General features: G+C 45.0%; 1 protein-coding gene across 1 annotated transcript in view; it reads right to left on the bottom strand.

Annotated features, from left to right (window-relative positions):
* The window catches only part of htr1fa (5-hydroxytryptamine (serotonin) receptor 1Fa), a 98253-nt gene extending 85568 nt beyond the window's left edge, over positions 1 to 12685 (bottom strand). The window contains exon 1 of the mRNA XM_069892339.1: positions 12416 to 12685. The gene's annotated coding sequence lies outside the window, so the exon portion shown is untranslated. The remainder of the gene's footprint in view (positions 1 to 12415) is intronic.
* Positions 12686 to 12972: the final 287 nt, after the last annotated feature.

The raw sequence follows: 12972 nt of genomic DNA, 5'->3' as shown, positions 1-12972 counted from the left end.
GAGCCCGGAGGAAACCCACGCAGGCATGGGGAGAACGTGCAAACTCCTTATAGACAGTGCCAGATTTGAACCCAGGCCGCTGGCCCTGTAGCAGCAAGGCGTTAACTGCTCCAGTGCTGCCCTGCCTTGAAAAAATATACCAGTCATGGCAACAGTGTAATGCCCTGCCTATCTATAAAAGGTAGCCTTTCTATCCATTTAAGATGACAGCTGGTCTCTTATCCTAAAGATAGTAGCATAGCCAGTAAAGCTCTCCTTTGCTGCAGCCCAGGAGCACCAGTCTGGAATTTGTATTCAAATTTCTTAAATGGGGCGTGCACTCACAAATCTGACTCAAAGGCTAGAAAGCTCAGAATCAGGATTTATTGCCATGAAATGTGGTGTTTTGGTGGCAGCATCGCAGAGCAAACATTCATATTATAACCATCTTAAAACATTACTATAAAAATAAAAATAACAATAATACTGCACAAAAAGTAAGGCTGAGTCTTTGGTTCATTGATCATTCAGGATTCCGTTGGGAGCGGGGAAGAAGCCGTCCTTCTGCCGCTGAGCACTCGTCTTTCGGCTCCTGTACCTTTTCCCTGATGGTAGCAGAGGGAAGAGGGCACGGCCTGGGTGGTGGGAGTCTTAGAGGATAAGGCACCGCCTCATGTAGATATGCCCAACGGAGTCTGGTTCCTGTCAACAGCCCTCTGGAATTTATTCTTGCCCTGAGAGTTGGCGCCCCCATACCAAGCAGTCAACTAGAATGCTCTCCAAGGTACACCCGTAGACATTTTCAAGAGTCTTCGGTGACATACCGAACCGCCTCAGGCACCTCACAAAGTATAGTCGCTAGGGAGTGTTCTTTGTGATTGGATCAACCTGGAGGCTCCAGGACAGATCCTCGGAGATGTTGACACCCAGGAGTTTGAAGTTCTTGGTCCTCTCCACTACTGAGGCCTCGATGTTGTCATGTTGCCCTGACTTCCTCCTGAAGTCCACAATCATCTCCTTGGTTTTGGTGATGCTGAGCGTGAGGTTGTCATTACACAAGTACAGCATCTCACCGTTATATTTCTCCTGTTCTCAAATTCATGGAGCAAATGATGCCAAATATCTAACATTAGGGCTGTTCTTGTTAAGTATTGTTTACATTGCAGTTTTTATTTAAAAAATGAGGGTTAAGGAAGCATCACAATTAAAGAAACCCATTGTATCTGCTCCAAACGCTATCCAAAAGTAATTAGCTGCCGTTGTTTGCTTCAAGGGTTCTTGCAACACAAGTACATTGACAGCAATATCAGAATTCTGCACAGTTTAAAGTATACATGAGAATGGAAGCAGTGTTTTTAAATAACAGATTAAATGAGTGGTGTGGAAAGATAACAACCAAGAAATATCTTAACTGCCAGGGGCACTGACTGAGGTGTAGGAGACAACAGAGGAATACTTATGCAGTTAAGAAGGTATGATTGGATTCACAAGATCACAAGATATAGGAGTAGACGTAGTCCCATCATCCCATCGAGTCTACTCTGCTATTCTAAGCATGAGCTGATCCATCCTCCCACTCAGCCCCACTCCCCGGCTTTCTCCCTGTAACCCTTGATGCCCTGTTCAAATACATGCCAACGACCTCACTTGCACAGTCACCTGTGGCAACATTGTACAGACTCACGACCCTCTGACTAAAGAAAATTTTCCGCATCTCTGTTTTAAATTAATGGCCTTTAATCCTGAAGTTGTGCCTCTTGACCTAGATTCTCGTACCATGGGAAAGATCCTTGCCACATCTCCTCTCTCCAGGCCTTTCAGCATTTGAAATGCCTCTAGGAGATCCCCACTCACCTTTCTGTACTCCAACGAGTACAGTTCAAGAGCCCACAATCGTTCCTCATGTGCTAACCCTTCCATTCCTGCTATCCTTCCCAAAAGATTTGCAACTATCTCGGACAATTAGCAACAGTCTCTCCACTGCATGGGTCTTTGTAAAATTAATTCATAGGCTTTTCCTTCTGTTTCTGTGGCCACAGATTTACAGAGAATGTTGTTGGACCAACTGCTATTTCCTAAATACTCAAAGTATTCATGACACAAAAGTTCTGAGTTTCTGTAATGGGCAACATGTGTCTGAGAAGTGTATCCAAATTCCTAAACTCAGACAGGGTGGGATGCGAGGCCGGATCTTCCCTGCCATTATCGAAGCCAGAAATAGAACCAAGGAGACTCCAATGAGATATAAAATCTCATACAGATCCCTCACACTAAATTTCCACAAGGCAAATAACTGCCCTGAGAGCACCACTTAATAGTCCCACAAAAGGCAAGTAGCCTCTGTAATCCTGTCCAGGAGATGAGAATCGTTGGCTCATAAATTGGTTACTGCACAGAAGGAGCCATTTAGCCCATCATACCGACACAAACGCTGTCAATGCATTTGTTTCACCCACTGAACCATTCTCCATTGGTCTTGAAATTTTCCTCCACCTCGAAGGCCAAATTAAAACCATATCTGCAGGCAGAGAATTCCAACCACTGGCAAACTAAACATTTCTCCTCAAATTCTGGAACACAGAACATCACAGCACAGTGCAGGCCATTCAGCCTTTGATGTTGTGCCGACCTAGATTTTCCCTCTTTAAAAAAAAAATGCTAAACCCTTCCTAACTTGCAACCCTCTATTTTTATTTAATCCACGTGTCTATCTTAGAGTCTCTTAATTACGCTTAATGTTTTAGCCTCCACCATCACCCCTAGGTGAAATATTAAGGGTAAGCAATTTACCCCTGATATCTCCTCAAAACTTTCCTCCCTTCACTTTGTACAGATGTCTTCTGGTGTTTGCTACTCCCACCCTGTGGGGGGGGGGGAACCCACTTTATCTATGCCTCTCAAAACCTTTTAGACTTCTATGAACTCGCCTCTCATCCTTCTCCACTCAAAAGAGAAAACTCCTAGCTCTGCTAACTTCTGCCTCATAAGGTTTATTTTCCAATCCAGGCAGTATCCTGGTAAATCTCCTCTGCACCCTCTTCATAGCTTCTTATAACGAGGGGATCAGAACTGAGCACAATACTCCAAGTGTGGTCTCAACAGAGATTTGTAGAGTTGCAACATGACCTCTTGACTCCTGAACTCAATCCCCCGACTAATGAGGCCCAGCATCTCATAAGCCTTCCTACCTGTGCAGCATCCAAGGACTCCCCGTTCCTCCACACTTATGCATCCGATCATTAACCCTGTGCTCAGCCTTCAGGTTTGTCCTTCCAAAATACATCACCTGAAACTTGTCCGGATTTACCTCCATCTGCCCAACTCTACCACAAATTCTCTTCCTCTTTATTTCACAGCTGTCGGAAGCCCTGACATCTTCACCAAACCTCTTGAATGTGCTACTGTCCACTTTGTCCAGATCCCTCATTATTTCATCTCCTTCTCTTGTATTGTCCTTCAGCCATTTCTTTTCCAAAGCAAACAGTTCCAGCCTCTACTCTATCTTCTAACGATAATCCTTTAACTCCGGTAATGTTCTCATACAATCTTTTCTGGACCTCCCTGAATATTTTCACATTCTGACGGAGCAGCAATATTGCACTGGAATGCAGTCTATGGTACATGTTCAGGATCCTTGGCTCGAACTTGAACCCATAATCCTGTAATTCAAGAGACCACACCCAAGAATCCAAGGCTACCCAAAACAGTGACTTGGTAAGTGGCTTCACCCAATGATACTCCTTTGTTGGACAAAGGATTTTAACAAGGAAATTAATATTCCCTCCATTACGACTTAAGAACAGCACCAATTTCTTTCACCATGAGGGCACAAATTCGGTCAACGTTATTCTCAAAATCATTACTTTATTGAGATTTATTTACTTCTGTTAATCTTATTTATGTTTATTTCTCTCCTTACAATTTTCATAAATCAGGTAAAATTAAGAGCAGATCAACTTTTGCAGGAATTGCAGTGCAATTACCCACTAACAGGTGGTAAGGTGCTCTCTTTTGCACTGCCAGCTTGTTCCAAGTATGGTCTCAACAGAGATTTGTAGAGTTGCAACATGACCTCTTGACTCCTGAAGTTTGAGGTGATGCATTTTGGAAGGACAAACCTGAAGGCTGAGCACAGGGTTAATGATCAGATCTCTCACCAAGATCCCCCTAATATTTAATTTAAACATTTCATCTTTCATTCTTAACCCATGCCCTTTAGTTCTTGTCTCATTCAACCTCAGTGGAAAAAGCCAACTTGCATTTACCTTATATATACCCTCATAATTTTACATACCTCTATCAAATCTCCCCCCATTCTCTGATGCTCTAGCAGTAAAGTTCTATCCTATTCAACCTGGTCAGAACACACATCACCTGCCAATCAAGGTTTGGTTCCACCCCCACCCATCAGTGCACACCTGACCATTGGCCCCTTTAAGTACCTTTGTATTTGACCTTTATAATTAATTGGACCTTGCTGGCACCAAGCCATTGGCACCCTGTTGATTACCTGGGCTGGAACCCCCAGCCCTCCAGTACTTCAAAGGGCTCCAATGTGCACTTGACTCTCTCACTTTTTGCCATCTCCCTCTGAGGGACCGTGGAACAGTGCTGGAGAAATTGTTTGGTAAGGTGTGCACTAGGAAAGGGTTGGGAGCATCTTAGTTAGTGTCTTGAGTAGCATAGAGTCATGCCTGCACTGAGTCAAGGGGTGTTGGGTATCATATTGTATCTTTTCCTTGAATGTGTGGGTGGGTGGGTGGGTGCGCGCGTGCATACGCGTCTTAACCCTGTTGCCATCTTCCAATGCACGTCTTCGGTAAATAAAGTTATTTACTGTCAGCCAGTGTTCAGCGTCCTTGCTTTTGAGATCCATCGAATCAGTTCCCTCATTCACAACAACCCTTTCAATCTGATAGATATCTTTCTTGTTGGCAGCTGACCAAAACGATGCATAATACTCCAAATTTGGCCTCATCAAAGTCTTATAGAACTTCAATATAAAATCCCAACTCTTGTTCTCAAAACTTTAATTAATGAAGATCAATGCGTCAAAATTAGGACCCTATCTTCACGAGATACCACTTCTAAGGATTTGTGTATCTGTATTCCCAGATCCTTCTCTCTGCCCCACTCCACTGTTCACCATACAAGTCCTATCCTAGTTTGTCCTCCAAAAGTGCAGCTTTTGCTAACAAAATGCATCCCCACCACTCTGCACTTTTCCACAGTAAAGGTCATCTATTAAATTGGGGTCAGAAGATGTGCAACAGAAAACTTTGGTTTAAACCCATTCAAATTTACTTGACAATTAATTTGGCCAAGTACAGTCATTCTAATCGGTAGCATAATGATTTTGTAAGCTAAATGCAAGAATTTTAAGAAAATGTTCAGAACTACAATCTGTTACTGAGTAAATTTGAGCTGAGATTGTTCGACCTTTTGATATTAGGTAAGGCAAAGAGCGGTAGAGTTAGTGCAGGAAAGTGATGTTGGGTTAAATAAAACTAATCTACAAAGATTTTTCTTCTTGAACACTTTTGGGTGTTTTTTATGGATTTTGGACTGCTGATCACGAATATCATCTTAACATTTTCCTATGTTTCAGATAAAACCTTTTTTTGTGGTTTCCTGTCATATTTTCAGTCTACTCCAATCATGCAAAACCAAAAAGTGCAACATGTCATTGAAAATTCATTCTCTGTATTCGCACTCAGACGTCTTCCCGGCTGATCCTGGTGCTGTCAGTGAAGAACATGGCGAAAGGTTCCACCAGGACATTGCGACCATGGAAAAGCGGTATCAGGGCCACTGGAATCCATCAATGCTGGTCAACTATTGTTGGACACTGACATGAGAGGCATCAGATGCTGAGTACAAACGAAAATCAGCGGCAAAACATTTTTAGGTCAGTTGAACTAACGCAAGGTGCCAGCATCATTATGCAATTAAACTTGCTAAATTCAATAAAAATTAATTTAATGTTTCTCCAACTTCCTACATGATACAGCAAATCTGAAATTATCTTTTGTGTTCAGCTTGATGTTGTCTATCATAATCCCCTTTTTTTCAGGATGCAAACATTTTTGAAAAATTTTGTTGATGAGTGTAATCAGCCATGATCTCATTGATTGGTGGAGCAAGACATTTAACACTGGCTTCTTTTTCCTCTGTGATTGGGCATTTGGAATATGGTTAGTACCCTTCACCACCGCCAGTGGGCTGATATCGCCTCAAACCGTGCATCTTGGCGCCTCACAGTTTGGCGGGCAGCAACCTCCTTTGAAGAAGACCGCAGAGCCCACCTCACTGACAAAAGGCAAAGGAGGAAAAACCCAACACCCAACCCCAACCCACCAATTTTTCCCTGTAACCGCCGCAACCGTGTCTGCCTGTCCCGCATCGGACTTGTCAGCCACAAACGAGCCTGCAGCTGACGTGGACATTTACCCCCTCCATAAATCTTCGTCTGCGAAGCCAAGCCAAAGAAAGAAGAAGAGTACCCTTCAGAAAATTTGTTCTATAACGGGTGTGCAAATGGCATGCATGCAAAGGCCATTCAGCATCCTGCATAATATCAAACAATGTACACCGTACATACACAATGATATCACTTTCTCAAATTTCTTTATATACAAGGTATGCAATTGGTTGAGGCCACTTCATTGAAATAGGCCATGCCTGGGAGTTGAGTCTCATCTTAGAAGAATATAAAATGACCTAATCTTATCCAACTGGCAGCCTGAGATTCTAAGATCTTAATTAGCTCCCCAATCAGCCCTCCACACATCTGCCCATTCTTCTACCGAACCATTCCCAACCCCTTCAGGCTGATGATCTTCCGCTTGTTCCAAGCACAAATCTATTGCAGTTGGATCAATTCCAACTTGCCTTCTCACCAATGTTGGCTGTTCCCAAAGGAGGAGAGATGGCAAAGGAGAAGTCTTTGTGCACGCAGGTCTTTGTGGTTGTAGAGGTTCAAACCGTGTGTTTATGATTTATGGCTGTTTGGTGACTTTCCCTTTAAGGATTCATTGTTTTTTGTAGAGTTACTATGTCCTGGAATTACCATGGAAGGGGAGTGAGCTCAGTCGAGAAAATTTTCTTTGAATTTATCATAATTATTCGTCATTAATTATTATTATTATTGATTATCATTTAATTTGTTTGTTTGTTTGAAGTTGAGTATCATTATCATTTACAATATGCTTTCTTCTACTCATCGTTATGAAATGCAAAGCGATGAAAATGTTTATTTGCTTTTATCAATGGAAAATTAAAGCTATTTACAGCTGCAATTATGAAGTTTGATTTATCTGGTTGAGTAAGATACAATTCGGAATGTCGAAGCTTACTTTTCTTGGAAGGAGACATGTTCTGAGATTGAGAAATATTAGAAGCTGGGAAGTGTCATCTATAGTGGGCGGTTTTATTTACCCGTGATCCTTGGAGCCTAATCGCAGTAGAATTGAGAACCTCAAACAAAAATGGTAAATTTTAAACACAGGTGCTATATAATTTATAGCCCACTATTTGCATACAAGCATCTTTAAAGCCAGAAAAGTTTTGCCCGATGCACGCTTCATTTTTGTAAGCTGTTAACGGAAACAAAAGTCATCTGTCAGGACTCCTTAAGTGATGACAGAACTGGTGTTTATGCTATTGTTGCATCATTAATGTCATCTAAAGTAAATAGTAAATAGAATATGTCCAGCCTGCTCTGTTTCATCTTTGGCTATATTATTCATGCAAAGCTTCACTTGAAAGTATGCTTTAGAGCACTGTGGTTTTAACGTTTTCTTTTAGTTCTTTCACCTATCTGGAGGTTGCATATACCTTGAAAAGTGGCTTATGCTAAGTTATCATTTGTCAAATGTGAAATCAATCACAAGCAAAGGGAGGGCAAGGCAATATATATGATTAACAGTAATTGTTAAGAGATTACACCAGGAGTATATTGGTCCTAAACAAAGAACCCTGGTTCGCATACTGAATACTGTGGCTTTGATGTCCATGGGTGTTGCAAAATCCATCATTTTAACTGTAGGTGTTGTGTTTGGATCTATTTCAAGTTGCTTCTTTCACCTGCCTTGCAGACCTAGATTGATGGAACACAGGTGAATCGACACGGCCAAAGCGTGATCTTCCTAGTTATCACTCCTCTATCAGTAGATGCTTTCACGCTGCCCTTGAAAGCCAGTATTTAATCACCTTTTTTACTGTTTCACCTATCTGTGTGAACATGACCACCAACAAGGTATGGGGGTGGGGTTATTTTCATCCCGTGCATTACCCGCCAAAGTAGGTAGTATCAGAGTCGATGCATTTTGCATCGGCTCCTGTGTAAAAGGCTTAACTGACTTCCTGGGACGCCAACGCGGTAATGCTGCAGTAATTTAGCACCGGGATGCCACGTCCCTATGTAGGTCGCACTGAACTGGCTTTTCTTGGTTCAGTGTGAACATCTGATCGGACTTGACTTTAAACACAGGCCATTGATACACCAATTTATAGGGATCTCAATGTGAAAGCACCCATGTATGGTGCATGCAAATACAATCTTAACTCACCTCTAATCAAGTATTCCCTTGGAAGAAACAACAGTGGACATTGTCATCAGTGACCTTCAACATAATTGGGCCCTTAAGAGCCACTGACCATTAGTGTGATCAACCAACAGGACAAATCGATCAAAAGCTATTTCTTCATTGCGTAATTGCCTAACGTCGAAGTACTCGAGAAGGCAGAGGTCGACAGCATCGAGTCCACGCTGCTAAAGATCCAGCTGCGCTGGATGGGTCACGTCTCCAGAATGGAGGACCATCGCCTTCCCAAGATCGTGTTATATGGCGAGCTCTCCACTGGCCACCGTGACAGAGGTGCACCAAAGAAAAGGTACAAGGACTGCCTAAAGAAATCTCTTGGTGCCTGCCACATTGACCACCGCCAGTGGGCTGATAACGCCTCAAACCGTGCATCTTGGCGCCTCACAGTTTGGCGGGCAGCAACCTCCTTTGAAGAAGACCGCAGAGCCCACCTCACTGACAAAAGGCAAAGGAGGAAAAACCCAACACCCAACCCCAACCAACCAATTTTCCCCTGCAGCCGCTGCAACCGTGTCTGCCTGTCCCGCATCGGACTTGTCAGCCACAAACGAGCCTGCAGCTGACGTGGACTTTTTACCCCCTCCATAAATCTTCGTCTGCGAAGCCAAGCCAAAGAAGAAACTATTTAGAAAAAGGAAGTACTTTCATTCTGGTGTCTGACAACTTGAAAGCACTTCCCTCAGTAAATGAAAATAATCTCATTTATTCTCAAAATCTACAGCAATTAGACAATGTTTTTAGACATCAGGGACAATTTTCCCTCAGTTCTCTAGGCTTCAGGCATCTTCACTGTGAGCAATACTCTGGAAGACAATGTTAGGTGTTTCACAGTGAAATGGAGGGTCTGACCATCATTACAAAAAGTCTGTTCAGCCAACAAGAGCGCATGGCCCAACTCCTGGTCCAAATGGTGCAGTTTATGATAGAAGTGAGGTTGGTTAAAGAAATGACTTTTCAGGACACGGAGTATTCAGAGAAAGAAAAGCACAGACCTCCAATACACCATTCTGCTGCTACAACTATCAAGGAACTTATTTGATACAAGGCATCTTAGCGAAATTGAATTATTTCCACCAGTGATATTTCCAGTGACATTATGATATTCCCAACAGAGTTATCCCATTCATGCTGAGTCTATTATAATAATTGTTATGCAGAAGTTAACAACAAATCATTACTGTTCAGCCCTGGGAGTTAAGAATAGACAGCTGCATGCAGAACTAATTCTCCTCAGACTTTATTTCTATTGTTCAATTAATGTTTCAAAGCAAGAATGATCATTATTCATGATAACTCCAAGTGATGTTGTTCACCGTCATTTCTCACATCTACTGATGAATAAATAGAAAAGGAAAATACGAGCAACCGCTTTGATATCTCAGTTCAGTGTTTTAATTTCTTAATTGCATTGAAATTTGTGAATTAATTTCACACAGTGTATCTGCTCCATTCAGCAGAAAGCTAATAACGCTGAAATGTCAATGAAGTATCCCCAAGATACATGGCAAGTTAAACTTATAAACTAGGCAGAGCAGAAGCAGCTAGGGGAACACGCAAGTGAAGATGAATACCAGGACAAAAAAGTGGGGTCAAATGGCCTTTTCTAAAGTGTCAAATCTACGCAAATTATCTCTGAGATTCACCAAGAAATTCAGCCTGAAATTCATGCAGCTGGACTAGAAAATGACAAGATTTGTCATCGGGTATTAAATCACTCAAACCCACTCGCTGAAATTGCAATAAAATACTCACTTCCATCCTTTCCACAAGAATCAAATAATAGTTCACCTATTTAGAATAACCAACAGAATTAGCTACGACGATTTCTTTTGTAACCAACTGTACACTGCTTATGAACCACGACACATAGCTTGGCACACGAAAAAGCTGAAATAAGTAAATATTTGGTTTTGATTTTAGATTTGCATACCTGGAAATCGTGTGGGGTCGTCCTGCTTCTCTGTTTTAAAACAATTCTCCCAGACCTTGTTCTCACTGCCTTTCACATTTATATTAAAGATATCTTGAGTATCATCCACCACCTCTTCTGTCAAAGTCTTTTCTTATCAGATTAGTCACCTGCTTACTTCAAGGTTGACTAGCCCATCGAAGCTTTGTTGCTACATGTGAAATGCAATGCTTTCTTCCACCAAGGACCCATGTTTCTGAGAGGTCCCTTCAGAATTAAAAGTGAAGCCTTTGGTTATGCCAAACTAAAATGGGGAAATGCCACACTCCTGTACGCCTAGCATAGATTCACATGCTCTATTCTCGGATTTGGTGCACTCAGTGCTCATTAGACATTGCTGGGGGATGAGGTCGCTGTCATATGAGAAAAGATCAAGCAGGTAAGGCCTATTTTCAGGAAATTGGAAGAACAAGAGGCAACCTCAAAGGACTCTGGGGCACTGGTCAGTTTAGGTGTTTGGTCTCAGAGAAGGAATTAAAAACAAGGGGAAGTAGCAGCATGAGAGAGAGAGAGAGAGAGAGAGAGAGAGACGGAGGGACGGGGAGGAGGGGGGGTCTCCAAACACATGAATGGGGAGGAAGAAGAGGGTTGGAGTTCCCTGAGGCACTGCAGAGGGAGAGTTGCAGGGAAAGATGGAATTGAAGGAGTCTGGAGGGTCTGAGTGAATGGAGATTCGGCGGGAGGTGGAGGCGCACCAGTCCTCGACCTGACTGAACACTCCCCGCAGAAATCAGGAGGGGTCCCATTCATTGTGAGGGGAGGGAAATGATGGATTCAATTGCAGGGCAGTGGAGTGTGGGACGACGCTGCCAGAGTGCGGAGCCTGACGATGAGAAAGGAGTTCAATTCTCCGCAGCTCAAGGATGGGCAGAGGTGGAAATAAAAGCTGCCCCTGCGGGACAGACTCAAGTTATATTAGCAGAAAAGGGCGATAAATCGACAGCAAAGGTGAACAGGACTACCCTTCTGGGTTAAGCCCTGGCCAGATTGTCCCTGCCTTGATCCTGCAGCCAGCGATGGAGCAAATAGCGTCAAAGCGGAGACCCGTTTAAATATTTGACACTAAGCAAAGGAACAGAGATGCCACCGACCGTATTCGCGCTCCATTAATAAGGGGACAGTTCGAGCTCCTTGGAAACACTCGGCCACTTCCCTCGAGTTCGCCACTTTCCATCCAGAGGTTCACTTCAGCTCAAACATGGTCCAGGTTCCTGTGCAGCCTCTTCGCCCCCACTCCCCCCACCCCGACTCACCCCACCCCCCCAATCCCCCCCCACTCGCACCCCCCTACTCGCACCACCCCCCCCACTCGCACCCCCCCCCCCACTCGCACCCCCCCCCCCACTCGCACCCCCCCCCCCACTCGCACCCCCCCCACTCGCACCCCCCCCCCACTCGCACCCCCCCCCACTCGCACCCCCCCCCACTCGCACCCCCCCCCACTCGCACCCCCCCCCCCCCACTCGCACCCCCCCCCACTCGCACCCCCCCCACTCGCAGCACCCCCCTCCCTTGGAGCAGGCTGGAGCGCAACGGCTCACTGCACAAACAAAAAGGAGACCACCCGAACGCTCCAGGTGAACTCGAACAGAATGAATCCGGATCGAACCCCCTGTTTCTTCCTCCCTTGCACCGCTCCCGAAGTCGCCCTTTCCTCGTCAGATCAACTTCAGCTTCTATCCGCCCCGGAAAGTTTCCGCGTTTTGCCCGAGGCGGCCGGAATCCCCGCGAAATAGTCCGCCACCCACCGCAGGACGCGCGGTCCCAGGGCGGGAGTCGCGATCTCCGGATGCCCCCTTCCAACCCTCCCAAGGAAGGAATAGGTTGAAACCCCCAAAGGCAGGAATGGAAACGCTCCTACTTCTTCACCGAGACCGTGCAGCTTGGTCGGCGCCGAGGCATCAAGCGACGAGTATCCAGGTCGGCTCCGCTGCCAGGGCGCTGACGGCGACTCGGCGGGGACCGGGAGCAGGCGCAAAGCCGCCGCCAACAGCCAGCCCGGGCTGACTGACAAGCCACCGCGGCACCCCGGACCATCTCCCCAGGCGGCGAGCCGGCCACTCAGCTCCTCGGGTTGAAAAGAAGCGTTGGAAGAGCGCCCTGTCGACGGCCCGACCGTGAATGGGACGATCCGAACATGGACCGAAGGGCATTGCCCTTCCAACCTGCACAAGTTTCCACTTGGCACGGTAGGGCACTCCAACTCGTGCCTGCCGACCCACCTCCAAATCATTCACCCCACCTCTCAATAATTCACCCCCCCAATCATTCACCCCCCAATCATTCACCCCCCAATCATTCACCCCCCAAATCATTCACCCCCCAAATCATTCACCCCCCAATCATTCACCCCCCAATCATTCACCCCCCAATCATTCACCCCCCAAATCATTCACCCCCCAAATCATTCACCCCCCA

The sequence above is a fragment of the Narcine bancroftii genome, chromosome 7, assembly GCF_036971445.1.
Source record: "Narcine bancroftii isolate sNarBan1 chromosome 7, sNarBan1.hap1, whole genome shotgun sequence".
NCBI lineage: Eukaryota > Metazoa > Chordata > Chondrichthyes > Torpediniformes > Narcinidae > Narcine > Narcine bancroftii.
Note: the sequence above shows the minus strand (reverse complement) of the source record. Positions and strands in the feature narration are given on the sequence as shown.